This window comes from Carcharhinus amblyrhynchos, chromosome 15, assembly GCF_965287045.1.
Source record: "Carcharhinus amblyrhynchos chromosome 15, sCarAmb.v2.hapA, whole genome shotgun sequence".
NCBI classification, from domain to species: Eukaryota; Metazoa; Chordata; class Chondrichthyes; order Carcharhiniformes; family Carcharhinidae; genus Carcharhinus; species Carcharhinus amblyrhynchos.
This window is the reverse complement of record NC_137338.1, coordinates 58,284,993-58,306,115: the sequence shown is the minus strand read 5'-3', so window position 1 is coordinate 58,306,115 and position 21,123 is coordinate 58,284,993. Positions and strand designations below refer to the sequence as shown.

Sequence of the window (21,123 nt, the reverse complement as noted above, 5' to 3'; positions counted from 1 at the left end):
TTCAATCTATTTATTCCCATCAAAATTTTATACACCTCTATCAAATCTCCCCTCATTCTTCTACACTCCAGGGAATAAAGTCCTAACCTATTCAACCTTTCTCTGTAACTCAGTTTCTCAAATCCTGACAACATCCTTGTAAACCTTCTCTGCACTCTTTCAACCTTATTAATATCCTTCCTAATTAGGTGACTAAAACTGCACACAATACTCTAAATTCGACTTCACCAATGTCTTTTACAACCTCACCATAACATTCCAAATCTTATACTCAATATTTGATTTATAAAGGCTAATGTACCAAAAGCACTCTTTACGACCCTATCTACCTGTGATGTTACTTTCAGGGAATTATATATCTGTATTCCTAGATCCCTCTATTCTACTGCATCTGCCGTGTACCTTGTATCTACCATATACCTTGTATGTTCTACCTTGGTTTGTCCTTCCAAAGTGCAATACCTCACACTTGTCTGCATTAAACTCCATCTGCTACTTTTTAGCCCATTTTTCTAGCTGGTTCAAACCCCTGTGCAAGCTTTGAAACCTTCCTCACTGTCAACTACACCTCCAATCGTTGCATCATCAGCAAATTTGCTGATCCAATTTATCACATTATCATCCAGATCATTGATATAGATGACAAACAACAATGGACCGAGCATTGATCCCTGTGGCACACAACTAGTCACAGGCCTCCACTCAGAGAAGCAATCCTCCACTACCACTCTCTGGCTTTTTCCATTGAGCCAAAGTCTAATCCAATTTACTACCTTTCCATGTATTCCTTGTGACTGAACTTTCCTAACTAACCTCCCATGCGGGACCTTGTCAAAGGCCTTACTGAAATCCATGTAGGCAACATCCACTGCCTTCCCTTCATCCACTTTCCTGATAACCTCCTCAAAAAACTCTAATAGATTGTTAAACATGACCTACCACGCACAAAGCCATGTTGACTCTCCTTAATAAGTCCCTGTCCATCCAAATATTTGTAGATCCTATCTCTTAGTACTCCTTCCAATAGTTTGCCTACTACTGACGTCAAACTTGCAAGCCTATAATTTCTCGGATTACTTTTTGAGCCTTTTTTAAACAACGGAACAACATGAGCTATCCTCCAATCATCCAGCACCTCACCTGTGGATACCAACATTTTAAATATATCTGCCAGGGCTCCTGCAATTTCAACACTAGTCTCCTTCAAGGTCCAAGGGAATACCCTGTCCGGTCCTGGGGATTTATCTACTCTAATTTACCTCAAGGCAGCAAGCACCTCCTCCCCTTTAATCTGTACAGGTTCCATGACCTCCCTACTTGTTTGCCTTATTTCCATAGACTCCATGCCAGTTTCCTTAGTAAACATGGATGCAAAAAACCCATTTAATATCTCCCCCATTTCTTTTGGTTCCATACATAGCCAACCACTCTGATCATCAAGAGGACCAATTTTATCCCTGATTATCCTTTTGCTCTTAATATACCTGTAGAAGCTCTTAAGATTATCCTTCACCTTGACTGACAAAGCAACCTCATGTATTCTTTTAGCCCTCCTGATTTCTTTCTTAAGCAGTTTCTTGCACTTTTTATACTCCTCAAGCATCTTATTTGCTTCCTGTTGCCTATACATGTCATACATCTCTCTTCTTCTTTATCAGAGTTCCAATATCCCTCAAGAACCAAGGTTCCTTATTCTTATTCACTTTGCCTTTAATCATGACAGAAACATACAAACTCTGCACACTCAAAATTTCTCCTTTGAAGGCCTCCCACTTACCAATCACATCCTTGCCAGAGAACAGCCTGTCCCAATCCATGCTTTTTAGTTCCTTTCTCATTTCTTCAAATTTGGCTTTTTTCCAGTTTAGAACCTCAACCTGAGGACCAGATCTATCTTTATCCATGATCAAGCTGAACCTAATGGCGTTATGATCACTGGAACCAAAGTGTTCTCCTACACACACTTCCATCACTTGTCCTAACTCATTTCCTAATAGGAGATCTAATATTGCATCCTCTCTGGTTGGCAACTCATCTAGTTGGTCCTTCTTCTGTTTACTTAGAGGGAAGACAATGAATTATCCTCCCCTGATGTACAGGCACTTGGTAATGTTCCCCTCTCCTGGTGTATGGTAATGTTCCCCTCCCCTGATGTACAAGACCCTGGAAAGGCTAATTTACTTCACATGACTGACCAGAGTAACCCTCACAAAGAATATTAACCTATGTTATGATGCTTCTCATCACACAAAGCATAGTAAAACACAAAGGAATGGATGCTTGTAAACTCATCAACACAGACATTGTAGATAAGGAGGAATGTGAAATATTGTTTGGTATAAATATTGTGAGGTAGGAAATACTAGGGAGTTTAGAATTTTTGAAAGTGAACATATCACCAGCCTAGGCTGCTAAGACAGTGAAGGAGGAAATAATCGAAGCTCTGACCATCATTTTCCAGTCTTCTCTGACTACAAGCATGGTGTTGGAGCTTTGGAGGACAGCCCACATTGTCCAAGGGGAGAAGGCGTAGCTCAAGTAGAGTTGCTGACTGTAGCACGTTTGACAAAGCTTGCATTGACTTAAGCAAGGCTTTTGACAAGGTCACATGTGGCAGACTGGTTAGAAAAGTAACAGCCCTGGGATTCAATGGAAAGTTGGATCCCAACTTCGTTCAATGATAGGAAACAAAGAGTGTTTTTATTGACAGGTGTTTCTATGACTGAAAGCTATTTCTGGTGAGGTCCTGCATAGCTAAGTAACAGAGCCTTTGCTTTTTATTGTACAAGTCAATGATTTGGACTTAGTGCAGGAGACAAAATTGAGAAATTTGCAGATCATACAAAAATTGGCTGTGTGGTTAAGAGTGAGACAAGAGCTGTAGACTACAGGAAAATATCAGTGGCCTGGTCAGGTACGCAGTAATGTGGCAACTGGAATTCAATCTGGAAAAGTGTGAGGTAATGCACTTACAAACAAAGCAAGAGAGTATATACTAAATGGTAGGATACTGGGAGGCAAAAATAAATTGAAATAGCTTGGAGTGCAGTTCCCTGGAAGTAGAAAGTAGATAAAAAGGCATACAAGATACTTACATGTGGCTGAGGCCAAAAATACAAGAGCTGGGAATTATGCTAGTACAAATACAAGTTAAGCTGCAGCTGGAGTACAGTACTGCACATAGTTTTGGTGACAGCATGTGATCAAACAAGGAGAGATATATAGGATGCTGCCAGAAAGGCAGAGTATTGGTTATGAGGTAAGATTAGATAGGCTGAGGCGGTTTTGTTTGGAATAAGGAAGCTGAGGGGAGATTTCATTAAGGTTTCCGAAATGATGAGGGGTTCAGACAGAATGGATAAAGGCCTTTTTTCCCTGTAGATGAGGTCAATAATCGAGGGGTATAGATTTAACGTAATTAACGGATTCGAGGGCAATTGAGGAGAAATATCTGCAACCAGACCCTGCTGGGAGTCTGTCTGAAAGGGTGGATAGAAACCCTCATTGCATTTAAAAAAATTCTTGGACATGCAATTGAAATGAAGGACACAATGGACCAAATATCCTCCTTCTGAGTTGTAAACTTTCTAAAAGTCAATATTTCCAAGGCACTTTTTCTTTGTTCAAAACAAACACAAAAGTGATTTTTTTTAACAATAGAACACTGCTCAAAACAAACAGTGACAATAAAGCTTTGACTGGACATGGCTCTAAAAGATTCAAGGGCTCAATTTTCAGCTGGATCAGTCTGAAATGTGAAGAAAAGTTAAGGTGACCCAGCAGTAAGAACACCCCATCACAATCACAAAACATCTTTCTACTTTTCAGCAAGGTTTATGTAAAGTTGGGAAAACAAATTGAGCTTCAGAAATTGTTGTCTGTTACATCAGTCCAGCACTGCATCCTAATTCTGAAGAAGCAGAGAGAGGAAGCCAGTTACACACGTCAATGATACCCTGTGGAGGAGAAATGCTGTTTTACACGAGTACCACAAATAGGTTGTAACCTTTAAACAAGGAATCCAAGGAGAAGATTCATATAAATTTGTGTTACCAAGAGAAATTATGACAGCTGTTTATAGCAAGTGCCATAATGGGTCAAACATATTTCACACACTTGTCACATTTAATCGGTGAAGGTAGAATATGAAGAGAGAATAAAAAAAATAAAATTACATCACTTACTAGTGATGCAATTTATACCACAACTGCTAAATCAAGTCAGAATCAGACATTGTAAATTGTGTGGTTCATCATACAGCATAGAATGAATCAAAGTTAAACCTGTTTGGCTTGATGAAAATGTCTTTTCTCCATTTCAATTTGATCTAATCCACCTTTCTCAGTGACCCACAGCTCTTCCTTTCCTTCCTCTCCCCACTATCCGTCCCCTTCTCTACTTACCTGCATCCTTTCTACTTCACCACCTGGATCCTACTGTGCTCCCGACTTGTAACTGTGTTTGATCTGACCACTGTACTTTCACATCTCCATCCCATGAGGAAAGGGCTGTGGACTAGTTAAGATTATAAAAATGAACATAATCATAGTCAATGATGTGTATTGCTCAGGGAGTGCACAGAGTACTGATTGAGGGCCTGGACAAGCTCTCCAAAATTACCCAAATCTGCCTCATAATCTTGCCATCTGAGAGGGATACCAATGCAGCAAATGGAGAAGGAAAGCTACACGGTCAACAGGAGGATCAGAAAGAGGAGAAAATGAAAATGGCTGCAGGTACAAAGGTGATATATCAATCTGTAATAATTCTTGTCTGCCAGTTTAGAGAAAAACAACAACACATTATATTCTTCTGATGCTCTACTTTATTGGCTACTGGAGAGACTTGACTTGCTTTCCCACTGATGCCTGAAATAACCTTTCCTATGACAGAAAAAAAAAATTCAGCCTCTTTGTAGCTGCAGGATTAAGCAAAGTGGTTACCCCCACAATGGTAACATTCTACTTCAATCTTTGCTGATTGATTTCTTCCACTAAATCATTTTGTTTAATTTGTGGCTGAATTCACTTCCCACTGCAATACTACATCTTCATTTTTGGCAACAATGCTGACTGCAGGTTTGCACTCCAAATGGTGAATGGCACCATTGTGCGCACTTTGTAACTCTTGTGCACCCTTTTTAGCACTCTCCATTGCCAGCGCCATTTCCAATGATTGCTTAAAATTTATATCTGCCTCTGCTAGCAGCTTCCGTGGAATACCCTTATTACCCACAGACCAATCTGTCCCACAGTATATCATTCAAAGTGGCTCCTAAGTTGCAGTTCTCTGAGATTTGCTTCAATTTGATGATATAAGATACAATAGTTTCCCCTGGCCTCTTCCCCTAGAATTAAACTTAAATCTCTGTGATATGAACAGTGGTTTTGGATGAAACTATAGCTTTATTAATTCAACAATCTCACTGTATGACTTGGAATCGGGTTGTGAGACTGTGAATCAAATTGTAAGCCTGGGGTCCACATGCACTAAGGAGCATTGCCTTTCTTTCCCTTTCTTCTCTTTTCCAGCTGCCTGAAAATAATAGTCCAAATGCTCTAGGCATTGTGTCTAGTTATCTGCAGAGGCATGACAAGGATCAATCTGTCCATTTTGTAATTACCCTTCTTTATCTCAACTTCATTCAACTTCAACAGAAACTGTATATTCACAAGGATTGTTTTTATCCTCGATGCCAATGTAATACTTCTTGTCCACCAGTTTAGGGAAAAACAACGACCCATTTATTTACAGGTAAAGGCTATACAGAGGCTTGCAGCCTTGTGGCTAGTGTCAGCTTTGGAGAAGGTTCTGGAATAGCAACCCTTGCTTATCAGGATGATCCCATACCTTGCTCCCCAGTTGTTTCCAAGGGTCATGTGACCCCTTCTCTGTGGATTCATTCCTAAAGGGACAATTACCACACAATTAATGATTGACAATATTATAAGATTTTTGGATTCAAGGCTACAGATACTAAGATCAGCAGTTAGCTATTGGTAAGTAATTTTAAAATAGTGTTTTAAGGAGCAACAGTTTAGATATAATGCATTAACTAATTAGCCAGAAAGTGTACATGACTTGTGATAGTTGAGGGTGGTTTACTGAACCCAGAGGATGAATGGACAGATGGTACAGCATGTTGTCCTCAATAACTTGTGATAGCAGCATTCTGTTCTTCAGTTAAAGTGTCAGGATATTCTTCCCTTGGTCTTACTTTTCTTCTTCCTCTTCCACAGCAAGAATGTGGCTGCTAGATGAGCAGTGCCACCTCATCAAACCTGCACCCTGTCTCCTGAGAACTTGCTAACATACCCTTTCTTCTGGGGGCTCATAGCTTACCCAGCGTCAATCATTTATTCAGACCCTTTGACCAATGGATACTCTCAATACATGTTCATCCTAGTATCTGGCATGATGAGCGAGCTGCTAATGAAATGAATGTAGGACAGGTAGGCAAAATGTCAGGTTGATTATCTCCATCCTTGTTCATTACCCTGCTGATCAGTCTTTCAGGTTCTATCATGCTGAGGCTCATTTCCTAGCCCCTTCTAAACATTTGTGTAGATAATGGGGTACTTGAGATGGCATCCCAGAAAGATAATAATAGCACATACATGCTAGGTAGCCAACTTCTTTTCATAGATAGTTTACATCTTTTCCAAAAGGTAAAGGAACCTAAAACTAGAGGGCATAGGTTTAAGGTGAGAGGGGAGAGATACAGAAGTGTTCAGAGAGGCAATTCTTTCACTCAGAGGGTGCTGAGTGTCTGGAACAAGCTGCCAGAGGCAGTAGTAGAGGTGGGTACAATTTTGTCTTTTCAAAAGCAATTAGACAATTACACAGATAAGATTGATCTAGGGGGATATGGTCCAAAGGCTGTCAGTTGGAAGTAGCATAATGGTAAAAACTGGGCAGTATGGATAAGTTGGATGAAGGGCCTATTTCCATGCTGTAAACTTCTATGACTATATACATGGATACATCAGCTCCTGGAGGTTCCCTCCAAGCCACTCACCTTGTTGACTTGGAAATATTTCACCATTCCTTCACTGTCACTAGGTCAAAATCCTGGAACTCTCTCCCTAATAGTAATGTGGGTATACCTACACCTCAAAGACTGCAATAGCCCAAGAAGGCAACTCACCACCACCTTTTCAACGGCAGTGAAGGATGGGCAATAAATACTGGTTTGGTCAGCGAAATCCACATCACATGAATAGATTAATAAGCAACATGGCAGCATGCACTAAGTGATCGAGCCATTTCCAGGGACTGTTTAGCTAATCTCATAAAAATTCGATACTATATAGAACGTACCAGTTTATTGAGGACCCCAATTTTTTACAGTACTGTTACTTAAATCTCATGTACATGAAAAATCTGGTGGTCTTCAACATAATATACTAGTCTTACAAATAACATTGTGGATGGGAAATTGCCTTACATCGTCACATACACTGCAAGGCTAGCAAAGGACACTATCTTGATGTTGCACAATCCCAATGCGATTGGGGAGACAAACCACAATCTAGGTGACTCTTTGTGGAACACCTTTACTCAATCCACAAGCATGACCCCAACATTCTGGTTGCTTGGCATTTCAATTCACCATCTTACTTTCATGCTCACATTTCTGTCCTTGACCTACTTCAATGAACGCAAGAACACAACACACACTGTAATTATCTATACTATAATTATCACTCACTTTTCTGTGTTCCGTTACATTTTGCTATTTCACTTCTCCCACCTTCGAACCTATACCTGACTATTTTATTCCACCTGACCCCTGCCCCTTTCAATACCATAACACCCATCACATTTCTACCTTTCTTCAGTTCTAAATAAGAATCATATTGAACTCAAAACATTAAATCTGTTCCTCCCTCCACAGACCTAGCCAGACCTGCTTAGTTTTTCTGACATCTTCAGTTTTTATTTTATAGAAAAAATCCACTTCCTGCCAAAGTGAATAAGCTCACACTTGCCAACATTATACTCCATCTGCCACCTTAGTGAGCACTTAGCCTGTATAAATCGCTTTGCAGGCTCTGTGTACTCCTCATAGCTTGTATTCCCATTTAGCTTTGTATCATTAGCAAACTTACATACATTATTCTTTTAGATCTAAACTGTTAATATAGATTGTAAATAATTGAGGTCCAAGCACTGATCCTTGCAGCATTCCATTGGTTACAGTCTGATGACTTTAAAATGTCCCATTTATTCCTACTCTTTGTTTCCTGTCAATTAACCAATTCTTTATCCATGCAAATATCCATGAGTTGTTATCTTGCCTATTATCATTTTGGGTGGTACCTTATCAGATGCCTTCTGGAAACCCAATTATACTATAGCTACATCTAAAGGTTCCACTTCATCTACCCTACTAGTTACAACCTCAAAAAACTGTGATAACTTGTCGAACTTAATTTCTCTTTTGTAAAATCATACTGATTTTGTCTGATTATTACCACCTCTTGGGGGTTCTGTGTCTGGCAGCCAGCAGTTCCCAGCTATATGTAACTCAGAAGGAGAAGGTTAATATGTGGGAAAGGGAAAGATAGAGTATAAAGCAAGACACAAATGTTCACATCAGCAACAGCTTGCTCATTATGCCAGATACAAGGATGAGTATGTGTTGAGAGTTGGTCAGAAGAAATAGGAGCAGAAGTAGACCATTTAGCTCATTGTGTCTGCTCTACCTATCTCAGCTTTGAATATACTCAATGGCCTCAATGTTCTAGATTTCCCCAGGACAGAAAACATCCCCCCTGTATCTACCCTGTCAAACCCTTTCATATATTTTAGAATAAGGTCTCTTCTCATTCTTCTAAACTCAAGTATAGGCTCAACCTTTCCTCATAAAATACTTTATTGCAGGAATCAACTTAGTGAACCTTCTCTGAACTGTCTACAATGCAAGTATATTAAATAAGGAGATCAAAACTGTATTCAGTACATTGGTGTGATCTCACTAATGCCCTGTTCAGCTGTAAAAAAAAGACTTTCCTATCTGTATATTCCCTCCCCGATCCAATGTGGCTTCCAAATTACTTGTTGCACCTGCATGCTAGCTTTTTGTGATTCAGTTAAAAGGACACCTCTCTGCACCACACCATTCTGTGGTCTCTCTCCATTTAAATAATATTTTGCTTTCTTCCTGTCACAATGGATAATATTATACTCCATCTGCCAAACATTTGCCCACTCACTCAATCCTCCTATATCCTCTTGTTGAGATGCCATGCTATCATCCTTAGTGTTCTCTGCAATGCCAAACACCAGGTCCTGTTGCAGCTAATTCCATTTTACAGGAGCCATTTCCTCCTGTTCTCCTTGTTCCTCCACCAGTTTCACTCTGTGCCCTTCTATTTTGCACGAGTGTGTGGAGCCAGTAAGAGAGGAGTTTGAGGCCTGTAGCATTGTCAGGTTGTGAAGGTGAGAAGGAATATCTGAATGTTAGGCATGAGGCATGAATGTTAGGGAGTGCTGCTGGGGAAGTGATGGGAGTGTAGTGCATTGGACAGTGTGAGAGGCTGGTGTTGCAATGGGTATGAAATATCACGTGAAGATACAGTCACTGCCTTTAACCACCCACATGTGGTTAATAAACATTTTTTGGCACTGTTGCAAGGGTCCAGGTGCCTGCAGTTAACCTTTTGGCCAACAATTCCCACTCACTTCTAAGGATGGTCCTTGAGAGCCTCCATGGTCTCCTCCCAAGATCACAAGGTCAAAGAATTCCTGTTGTTGCCCCCTCGCCACTGATGCCACTGTGCACAGGAAGCTTGGAGGAGTGGACAGCAATGCTGGAGCCACATGGGCCAATATTACAATCATGCAGATGAAGTGGATAAATGAACATTGAATAGTGCTCAGCTAAAACTACATTGGTATGGGTCGGTTGCATGTGCCATCCATGAAATGCACTGCAGCCACTCACCACAGTTTCTTTTCAGCATTTTCCAAAACCTATTACCTGGAACCACAAGCACTATCTTCTAAGTCCGCCTCCAAGTCATGCACTGTCTTGATTTCAGAAGTTATCACTGTTCCTTCATTGTCACTGGATCAAAGTTCTGCAATTCCTTCTTTAACAGCACTCTGGGTATACCTAAGTCATGCAGCCTTCAGCGGTTTGACATGATGGCCTACCACCATCTTCATGAGATGGACAATAAATGGTGGTCTTGTCAGTGATTTCCATATCTATCGTGGCAGTCAGCTGCTCCAGGAAGTATGGCAGTCAACTTAGTTATGGAATGGTATCTCTTTGTTCTGGGCAGTGAAGTGACTCAGTATGTGCTCCCAGTGCTTTGGTTCCTGTATTGGCTGCCTGCCATGACCTACTCCCTCCACCACCCTCTGAAGCAGACAGCTGTGTGGGCCAGTTACAGCATCAGCCTACAAGGAGGCTGCCTCAGCTGTGCCTCCTTCCTCTATCCTCTAATTGTTTGATATCCTATGTTGGTGAATGGGGAAATAGTTATTTTCAACATACATCTTCCATCTAAGATTTCCCAAGCCAATCCAAGTCTAGCAGAAATAAACTCATTCCTCAAAAAGGCTACGATCCTGGGTCAATTAAAATGTTCAATTCTGAGATCATTAGATTTATGTATTGAGAAAAGGTATAGGCTATGGGACAAAGCTGAATGAGTGGATTTGAGTGCAGATTGATCATGAAGTGAATGATGGAAGCAGCTCGAGGGACTGAATTATTTCTTCCTGTACCTGTTTCAATACAAGTGAAAAAGGATTGACTTAATACTTGAATACATTTTTCTCTACTCATCAGCAATATTAACTCATTTAAAATAAACAGGTTAACACCTCTGTTAAGAGGCAAAAAAAATAAACATGTTTGCTACTGATGTTGCAAAGTACACTTCAGTTCAAAGGCTACAACAACACAAGTTGCTTTCATGAAGCAGGTAACTGTGAGTTTTATAATTTTGAGCAAATTTGTAGATTTGCTGTTAACTGCACATATTAAATAATAGTATTTGTCATTGGAAGAACTGGGTACTGCAGATGAGACAGGAAATACTTCTCGAATGGAAATGTTCTCTTTTGAAGATACATTCTCTGACTATTCCTTGGGGCTGTGGAAAAGCAAAAGACACTACTATCTTCACATTTCTGCTATTATTTCTTTTCATTAACTGGGGCATCAGCTTAGTTGGCTCAAAGAAGTGAGGCATCATTTTCAGTTAAAGATTATTTTCACACACATGTGTTTTCAGAAAAACGTTTTCATTTAGTGGAGATAATATCCAAACAGCTGGAATTCAGATTTGCATCAGTATCAGCTCTAGCCATAGGACTTTACCAGGTGTGCTTGTTTCTTTGGGAAAGATTGAGTTGAACAACTGTTTATTTACGTGGAATTATTTAAAATTAAAGCATAGAATTCACACCACATATCTGATGTGTAGTGATAGGGAAAAACAGGAAGGCAGATTATTATCTGAATGGCTATAGACTGAGTGTGGAATGTGCAATGAGACCTGAGTGTCCTTATAGACCAGTCGCTAAAGATATGTGTATAGATACAACAGGTGCTGAAGAAGATAAATAGTACATTGGCCTTCATAGCAAGAGGATTTGAGTACATGAGCTGTACTATATTCTATGTTTCTCCAGTGGCACAGTGGTTACTGCGCTGCCTCCCAGCGCCATGGATCTAGGTTCAATTCCCGGCTTGGGTCACTGTCTGTGCGAGTCTGTATGTTTTCCCCTTGTCTCTGTGGGTTTCCTCTGGGTGCTCTGGTTTCCTCCCACAGTCCAAAAAGATGTGCTGGTTAGGTGGATTGGCCATGCTAACTTCTCCCTCAGTGTACCCGAACAAGAGTGTGGCAACAAGGGGATTTGCATAGTAACTTCACCGCAGTTTTAATATAAGTCTACTTGTGACTAATAATAAATAAACTTTACCATTATTGATTTGCATTGCTTCTCCATCAACAATATTTAATTCAATCTGCAGACCTACCATATTAATTTTTTCATCATTAAACATTTTTTACCTTCAAAATAGTGTGTGTCTTCATATTGATTTCTCCTCCACTACTGCTGAAATCCTGAATCATTCTTCATTACCTCAAAGCTAGACATTCACGTTTCCTTTTGAGCCTTTTTAATCCAGTTCAATCAAATCAAGTCCAATTCAGAGTCTCAGCAAGTTGAGACATTCCTGATCCAAGCTGACAAGACAGGGCTCTCACCCTCTGTCTTGGCTTTGAGTTCCACCTCTGGACTTGATGATCAAGGAAAGTGTGTTCTTAATGCAGCCAAACAGGTTGAGTATCAACTTGTAAATCATTTCAACCCACACCAATGGCAGACAATAAGAGGGGAGGGATCCCCAGTGAGCCATGTGATGGAAAGAAAGTTGAAGACTCCACCATCACAATCCATCTACATGATCCAAGGTGATTGGAGTAGGCATTGCACCTCCTCCAAGACTTGATCTCATTTGCATCTTAGTCAAAAGGCCGAGATGCTGCTTTTAAAAATTGCTTCAAATGAAGCTAAAATGTAGCCTAATGACTTCAACCAAGTACAGCATGTCAATACTACACTTGATCTTAGCCAAAAGGCTGAGAAGTGACTTAGCCAAGCCTTTTTGCCTCAACAGAACACGACAACACCCCTTTATGGCAACATGCACTTTTACATGCATGTTTCACTTTGGAGCATTGGATTGTGATGGTGGAGTCTTCAACTTTCTTTCCATCACATGGTTCAGTGGGGATCCCTCCCCCTCTTATTGTCTGCCATTGGTGTGTGTTGAAATGATTCACAAGTTGATACTCAACCTGTTTGGCTGCATTAAGAACACACATTCCTTGATCATCAAATCCAGAGGTGGGACTCAAACCTAGAGCTTTTGGCACTGAGGCAGGAACATTATCCGCTCTGCTGCAAGACCTCCTCTTTCAATAGTAGGCATTCAGAATTACAAGTCAGCTTACAATGGTTTCAGCAGTCACACAAGTCTGCGGGTTTACAGAACCATATGCACAGAAGAAAGAATACAGGGGAGTCGCATGTGATCATGCCTCATCTGTCACGCACATGTAATATATATGTGCCCCTCAATAGAAAAAGATGTTGGGCTGAATTTACTGCCAACAGGATTTTCCACATCCACTGAAGTCAATGGACTTTGGATTGGCTTGTTGCATTTTCCAGTCCCACCCCTCCATAACGGGGCCATATAATTCAGCCTGTACTATTTTAAACTTAAAGAAACATACACATACACAAATAGGAACTCTGAAATTTAACTGAAACTAAATCACAAGCAGGAAAAATAAAGCAAATACTCTTCAGTTGAGGTGGAGGCTATTGCTGTCTTCTAAGTTTGTGATTGGTGTTAGACTCCCAGCAGTTTCAAATGTAGCTGTTGTTGCTTGATTTGGAGGTAGTGGGCAATTCAGAAGACCACTGGGCATTTGCATTTCAGAAACAGTTTGCTTCAATCAACAGATAGTGATTATCATAGATCATAGAACCCTACAGTGCAGAAAGAGACCCTTTGGCCCATCGAATCTGCACCGAACACAATCCCACCCAGGCCCTATCCCCAATATCCCTATATATCATATCCACTAATCCATGCATCCCTGGACACTAAGAGGCAACTTCTTAGCATGGCCAATCAACCTAACCCGCACATCTTTGGACTGTGGGAGGAAACCAGAGTACCTACAGGAAACCCACGCAGACACGAGGAGAATGTGCAACTCCACACAGACAGTGACCTGAGCCAGGAATCGAATCCAGGACCCTAGAGCTGTGAAGCAGCAGTGCTAACCACTGCGCTACAGTGCCACCCATGATTCCTGCAGTGTGGGTCTCTGAGTTACGTTACAGCATCTGGGACCTGCCACACTTTTGCATATTTCAACATTTAAGCACTCTGGCCCAGGAAATTTTGTCCACACTGTATCACATATGTCTTGAAGTAGCATAGTGTCTTGAGACAGGAACCAGTTTGTCCCTCCACTGTCAATGGGGTTTCCCATCGTATGCACTACTCTGTTGTTATGGAACCCGCAACAGGGGGCTGGGGGTTCAGTGTCACAGGACCAGAAGATCCAGCGTGAATGGCTGGAAAATTTTAGCCAGCATGTTGTGTCAATCTGATAAATCTAGAAATTCTGATTGACCAAATTTCTTGAATTTTGGGAAGAGTCATTCAATAGTTTTCATGGTGTTTTCAAAATTATTATTGTACTGTGGGTCGTAAAGTTAAGACACCACGTTTAAATTCCTATATTTTGATGAAGACTACAAATCCTGCAGATACAAACTGTAGACCATCATTTGTTCGTGGAGTGTCTTTATAGTGTATTCTTCAAATAGTTTGGCTGTATGGAGTACTGCTGAAAACAGAGACATGTCAAACCTTTTTGTCTTGCACCCATCAGGGCACTTCACATGAATGCCTGTAAAAGAGAAAAACTATATGGGAAAAGAATGCTGATTGTTTGGCAAATGGCCTCTGACTGGTAAATGTGTTGCAATGGTGAATGCACCAGTTGACAATGGCTGACAGATAACTGTCAAGCATTTTTTGAAATTTAAAACAGACATCTTGACCGTGATTGGTTAATGTGTTGCCCTAAGGAATGAATCAGAGAATGACTGTCAATTATGTTTTTGAAACAGCTGCAATGTGTGTACATTTTGTTTCTATCTGCAAAGATCAGGGCCTTGTGTGTTAATATGTGTAGCTTTCAGTACAAGCAAATATGCTACACTGGGACTACGACTGACCAGCCTAAATTGGTTGTCAGTGTAATTCTTAGCAGGCTGAGGATTATTTAGCACATGTTATCCAATCGTCATCCATATGTAATGTTGGACATTGTGTTTTGAGTTTTGCAAGCAGGAGTTGCTTAGGTACAACTTGTACCTTGCCCATTGTGAACAGTGGCAAGGAGATATTGTTTGATTTAATCCGCCTGCAATGCTGCATATTAGTTATCACCTGGTCACTCATTAAATCAGTTTGATAGGATGATGTTAAGAAAATTATTGGGCATTCTACAGGAGAGAACAAGGGGTATAAATAGTTTCAAATTATAAAGAAAGCAAAATATTGCAGGTCTTGGAATCCGATCAAATAAGAATTTTTGTCATGTAATTTTTTTATGAATTTGAAATAATACCAAAGGAATGTTCACATTTTTTTTAAAAAAACAAGCTAAGCCAGGACAGATATGTTCTGAGATTTTCCATGGTCTATTTAGCTTACAGGTAGATGCAAATATGCTAATAACTGTTTGGGTTCTAAATCTAGTGAACACACATCTTGCTTGGCTACATTTTATTTGTTGAAGCTGTCTACACCTGCAACTTCCTTTTGTCTCTAAACTGTCATTGCAGGATGTAATATAAGGAGATTTGCTTCAAATAATTATGTTATCTTCCACTATGCCAATCAGAGAGTGGTTTAACAAAGTTGGTACTCTGTGTTCCCCATTTTTCCTAGTTTGCTGTTTCACTTTTTGGGATGGAGGTAATAGAAATTTCAGAAGAAAGATTTTTGCCAAGAGCTCATCTTGAACAATGAACAAAAATAATTGGTAAAACGTTGGAATCAGAATTATTTCACTGACTGATGTACTTTCTTCTGTGTAATTTTCAAGCTCTTAATAAATATGAATTAATAGTTTTAGGCTGAGGTACATGATTTGCCTGCATGCTACTCTTTCAGCTAACAGAGAAATCAGGAGGGAATGTATGTTAGCCCAGGCTATTTCTAAGACATATTAAAAAAAAGGATTTACACTTGGCTTTATAGCATGCTATAATTTTCTCTCTGTTAATAAGTTGTATTTTTGAATCATAGGAACTGCAGGTTTTCAAATGGGAATTGATTTTTGCAATATGTACATTAAAGAATATTGAGAAATAGCTCATATTATGATATGTACTCCATCTTGTGGCTTTTTTGAGTAACAGTGAAGGTAGGCAGGTTTATTTAATCATCTGCCTTAGGACTTAAACTGGTGACTGAAAGTAACTATAAGTAAGCCTACACTTACTACTTATGCTATCAGCCTCTATGTGGTGATTTTTATACACTTAATGGTGAAACTAAGATGGATGAAAAGACAAAATCAGGATTGTAATGCATTGATAACACTTGCTTCAAGAGAATCGCATTTATATACAAATAAGTGAATGTTTCAGTGAATGCCAGCTGCCAGGGGAGTTGCAACATGGAATATCACTTTCCTGATTTGTACTTGACCAGGCAAGCTTTGCAACATGCTGGGCTGAAAGTAAAGTCAGAAATTGCAAACTTTTGATGATAATAGTGTCCTGCTGCTTTTAACCCTACCAGACTTTGTGTGAATACTTCCCTAGAACAGCTGATAGACAGCTTTTGCAAAACAAACAGCCTTCCTTTGTAAGCATTTTCACCCTTACATTTATTACCATAAATTCTTCGCTCCAAGTGAGATAAACTTTAAGGAATCCAAAGATGTGCAGGTTAGGTTGATTGGCCATGCTAAATTGCCCATAGTGACCTGAGATGTGTAGGTTAGAGGAATTAGCAGGGATAATGTGTGGAGTTGTGAGATAGGGCCTGGGGTGGGATTGTTGTCAGTGCTGACTTGATGGGGCGAATGGCCTCCTTCTGCACTGTAGGATCTCTATGACTTCTAAGTGATGTACACTATGCAGTTGCATCCATATATACCGTGAAGTTGAAAAAAAGGACATCAGGAATTGGGGAGAATTGGGATCCATTGGACATTGACAAGGAGGCTACTCATGCCAAGCTATTAGGTTTCCACAAAGACTGGTAATAAAGTGACTTTTGAATTTTATTTGCATTATAAGTAACTAACTAGAATTCTGGCACGCATCTATCTGTGACAGGAGACCGCCACAGTGGAGGTTGAATGCATTTACACATCCTTTCCACATAATGACTATCATCAGCAAGGGAGAGTCATGGCCATGGTGAGTAGCAGGACTTAATGCAATGTGCATGTGATTCTTCCATACCCTTACTTTTTACCCCCCCCCCCCCCGCCTTACTTTTATCTAAGCCTCTGCATTCGGTATTAAATTGCAGCTACTTCCACCAGCCACTTATCTCTCTGCTCTCCTTTAAAACTTCAATAGGGGTTTAAAAAATTATGAAGGTTTTTGATAGCATAGACAGGGAGAAACTCTTTCAAATCATCAGTAATCAGAGGCAACGATTTGAAATATCTAGCAGAACACTTTGCGGGCATTTGAGAAGTCGTTATGCAGTGATATATGATCATGCATGCACTATGCAAAAAAGTGGAGGGGTGAAGAGATAGGTTCACTTTTGCGAGGAAATTAGATATGTACTTGAAAGGGGAAAAGTGCTAGGCTATGAGAAAGAGAAGGGGAGTATCTCTTACAAATTGCTTGTAGAGGCATGATGAGCTGAATTATCTCCTTCTATGCTGTATGATTCTATGATACTCACTTCAAATTTGTAGTAGTTCTGGTAGCTTTCATACCAGTATGGTAATTTAGCCAGCCAGTATTAACTCTAGTTCATAATGAGTACATAGATTTTTGGGTTTGCATTTTCTTTTGTAGCTGAATGCATTTTGGTGATGACTATTATTGACACAAGTTATTCTCAAAAGGTCACCCTGATTAAAATTGCTGTACATGCCCATGGCATTTCTGCTGAACGGAATTCTATTCAACACATCTTTCCAATTCTGAACAATCTTTAGTGCATTGACTGAATAAAAGCTATTTATTTATCGTGGTGAATGGTGAAGAGTAAAAGAATATAAAAAAGATCTTTCAGAATAGAAAACAGAAAATGAGTTACAATTGGTTTTTAAATCTGAATGCATTTGCTACAGACTTAACTACATACCAAATGATGTGCCATTAAGTAAATGTCATCTCTTAAAACCTGCTTTGTAAATTTAACATTGCTCAGAATCTGAAAGCTGCCAACTCCTAGTTTGCTTTGGCCTCTTCCAATTTACGTTTCCAAAGAATTCTTAATGTTTGAACAAACAGCTGTCATTATATAATAAAGGCCATGATTGGTGGTGATGGTGGGTGGAGATGGGGTGGGTTAGGGAAGGTAAACACTTGATTCAGGATGAGAATGAAAACTATAAAAAAGGAAGTTTATTTTTCTAATGGCAAGTTACCTCTGCCACTTGTGTCTGGGAGATTTTGTAGAAACCATGTCCTCATTTCCTACACAGCAATGTTGGAAAAATGAAGAACTGTGTGCATATACGCCAATGGCTTTTCCCTCTTATCTCAACAGACCCTGTTAATTTAGTCATCTAAAGAAAAGTTTGATTCTGTGATTTTAGTCCTTGGGCTAGAGAATGAGTATAAAGTGTGATCTTAAACCACGTCCCATACCTGAAGTGTTTGTATCATATGTGTTTGAGAGGGTTAGTTTGCTCTTTTTTAACATCAGTTGTGCTCACTATCATTTCACATCAATTGCACTCAAAAACAATCATTTTGTTATCATTCACATTACAAGTAACATAATTGACATCAATTGCCCCAAACCACAGCACTCAAACATTTTGGATTAGCAACAACACTAAAGCATTTGCATACCAAAAACTATCATAGCATGTATTTTCCATATTTCTGAATTATGATGGTTCCAAATATCATAAAATCGAGTGAGCTTTAGAAAAAGCAGATTCTGCTTTAATACCTGTTTTGAAGAGGTACTTCTTCATAACCCTTTCTATCCACCCCTGCCAGATTGCAGAAGTTTCTCTCCATCAATCTTCCCTCCCCACCCCCCCACCAGCCCCCTGTGCCGTTTTCTTCTGTGGCATCCTCCATACCCCTCAGTAAACCACCTCCGCACCACCCCCCCACCCCTGCTACTCTCTGGGTACTTTTCTTCAAAAGTCAAATTTTTCTGTTCAGGGGAGCCAACATGAGGCAGCATTAATTCAGAGACCAAAAGCTTACTCAAAGAGATTAAATTGGTTGTAAAGATTCAGGGAAATCAAGGACAGCTCTCCCCACAGTGTGAGCTTCTGACCCCTAGTTAACTCTGATATTGGGATCCTGAAGTTGTGAAAGAAATTCTGGCCTGGGTATCTGAAATGGAACATCTTCCAACCCTTTGAATTCGCCTTGATCATGTAAAAATCCAAACCAGAAAAAAACACCCCATTCCTGCTCTCCCACCACCAGGTTGCAGCAATTCTGTTCCTCTCTCCCCATCTTTCCTCTCCCCTCCCCCATCGCCCACTTCTCCACTTCCCTTCTTCCCTACCCCCTCCCTTCCACTTCCTCCTCCCTTCACCTCTCCGTCTCAATCCCCTTCTCCACTTCACTCTCCTTTGCAGAAATTGGCTGTCTACCTGGTGATTACACTTAGAAAGTAATTAAATAAACTGGGGACATCCTGAAGCTATAAAGAAACAAATTAAAGACTTGCTTTTACATAGCACCTTTCGTGATTTGGGGATGCCACAAAATGCTTTAAAATCAGTTTAAGTATTTCTGGAGGGCTGCTACATGAAATTAGCTGTTTTTTTTGTTAATTGGCATGTTTCCAATCCAGTGGTTCTTCTGATGAACCAGAACATAAATAGATTCAGATCATGTGCAAGAATCAAAAACTTCTTCTCAGTTACTTGGTTGAAATAACTATCAAAAGGACCAAGGTGGAAAACAAACTATTTTGTTACCACTTGCACAAACGATAAATTTATTCCAAGGAGGTATCAGTTCATTATCAGCTTTTCTTAGGTCCAGTAACTGGCAGATACCAAGTCACCTCTGATTTCAGGTTTGATCAGTCTTGTGGAACTCTGCTTAACATGCATTCATTACTCCAGAGAGGAACAATCTTCTGCCTGTCCAGCTCTATTACTAAATGTGGATAATCTTCAACAGTGGCAGATGTATTTGCTGTTATTTTTCATATGTCTCTGACAGTTTATGGAAATAACGGGGTAAATGTCATATTAAACTCTCCTCTTGCACTACATTTTATTGAATGTACACAATGCACAATCATTTTTGAAAAACATCATTTTAAAATATGAATAATCCCTCCTAACCATTTTTGCAGTGAGTAAATCAAAGCCAGAAGCATGCATCCAGTGTTTTTGTTTTCATTTCCAGACCAATCCTCTTGGTTGCATATTCTCTGATAGGCTTGTGAAATCTATTTCAAAATGCTTTACAGCTGAAATTTACAACGTAATGTTAAAATTTGTATGCATTTACAATGCAGGATTTATTCTCAGTCACTGAACTTGTAGAATTTCACCCAACAGAAATGTAAATCAGAAAATTATGTTCAGAAGCCAATTTTCATCAGCTTTCCTGACCAAAACCTCATCACAATTTTGAAGAAGGGAATCTCAAATGACCTCACTCTCGTGTCAAGTTGGGTATGACTCCAAAGCCGAAAATCTCCCGTCTCGTCTGCCATGGGAATTCTAGCAGGTGAGATAGAAAATTCGGCGGACCATTTAATGGTCTATTGAGCCTGGGCAGGAATTTCTGATCTTGGGTGCGTGCGACCTGAGAATTCTGCCACAGGTGTTGTCTGAATTTATATTAAGCCTGTAGTGCTTTTGTATACATGATGTGGATATGCCGGTGTTGGACTGGGGTAAACACAGTAAAAAGTCTGACAACACCAGGTTTTAGTCCAACCGATTTATTTGATAATAGACTCACAAGTTTTCAGGTTAGCCCCTTCGTCAGGTGAATGGAGAGTTCTGGCCTCAGACAGAGCATATAAAGCTCTGTCTGTCAGTGCTTTATGTGCTCTGTCTGAGGCCAGAACTCTCCATTCACCTGACGAAGGGGCTAACCTGAAAACTTGTGAGTCTATTATCAAATAAATCGGTTGGACTAAAACCTGGTGTTGTCAGACTTTTTACTGTGCTTTTGCATACACAGTAAGAAGTCTCAGAACACCAGGTTAAAGTCCAACCAGTTTATTTGATAGTAAACCCACAAACTTTTGGAAACGCTGTTCCTTCGTCAGGTGTTCACCAGCTTCTGATCAGAACCTTTCACACACCTGATGAAGGAACAGCGTTTCCGAAAGTTTGTGGGTTTACTATCAAATAAACT

At 40.0% G+C, this 21,123-nt stretch overlaps 1 protein-coding gene and 1 non-coding gene across 9 annotated transcripts in view; both read right to left on the bottom strand.

Annotated features, from left to right (window-relative positions):
- frmpd4 (FERM and PDZ domain containing 4) overlaps nucleotides 1-21,123 on the bottom strand; it is a 633,610-nt gene that overhangs the window by 184,823 nt on the left and 427,664 nt on the right. The window lies entirely within an intron of this gene.
- On the bottom strand, nucleotides 12,438-12,620 carry LOC145353570 (U2 spliceosomal RNA). Its single transcript, XR_013888741.1, has one exon. It is a non-coding gene; the product is annotated as a U2 spliceosomal RNA (small nuclear RNA).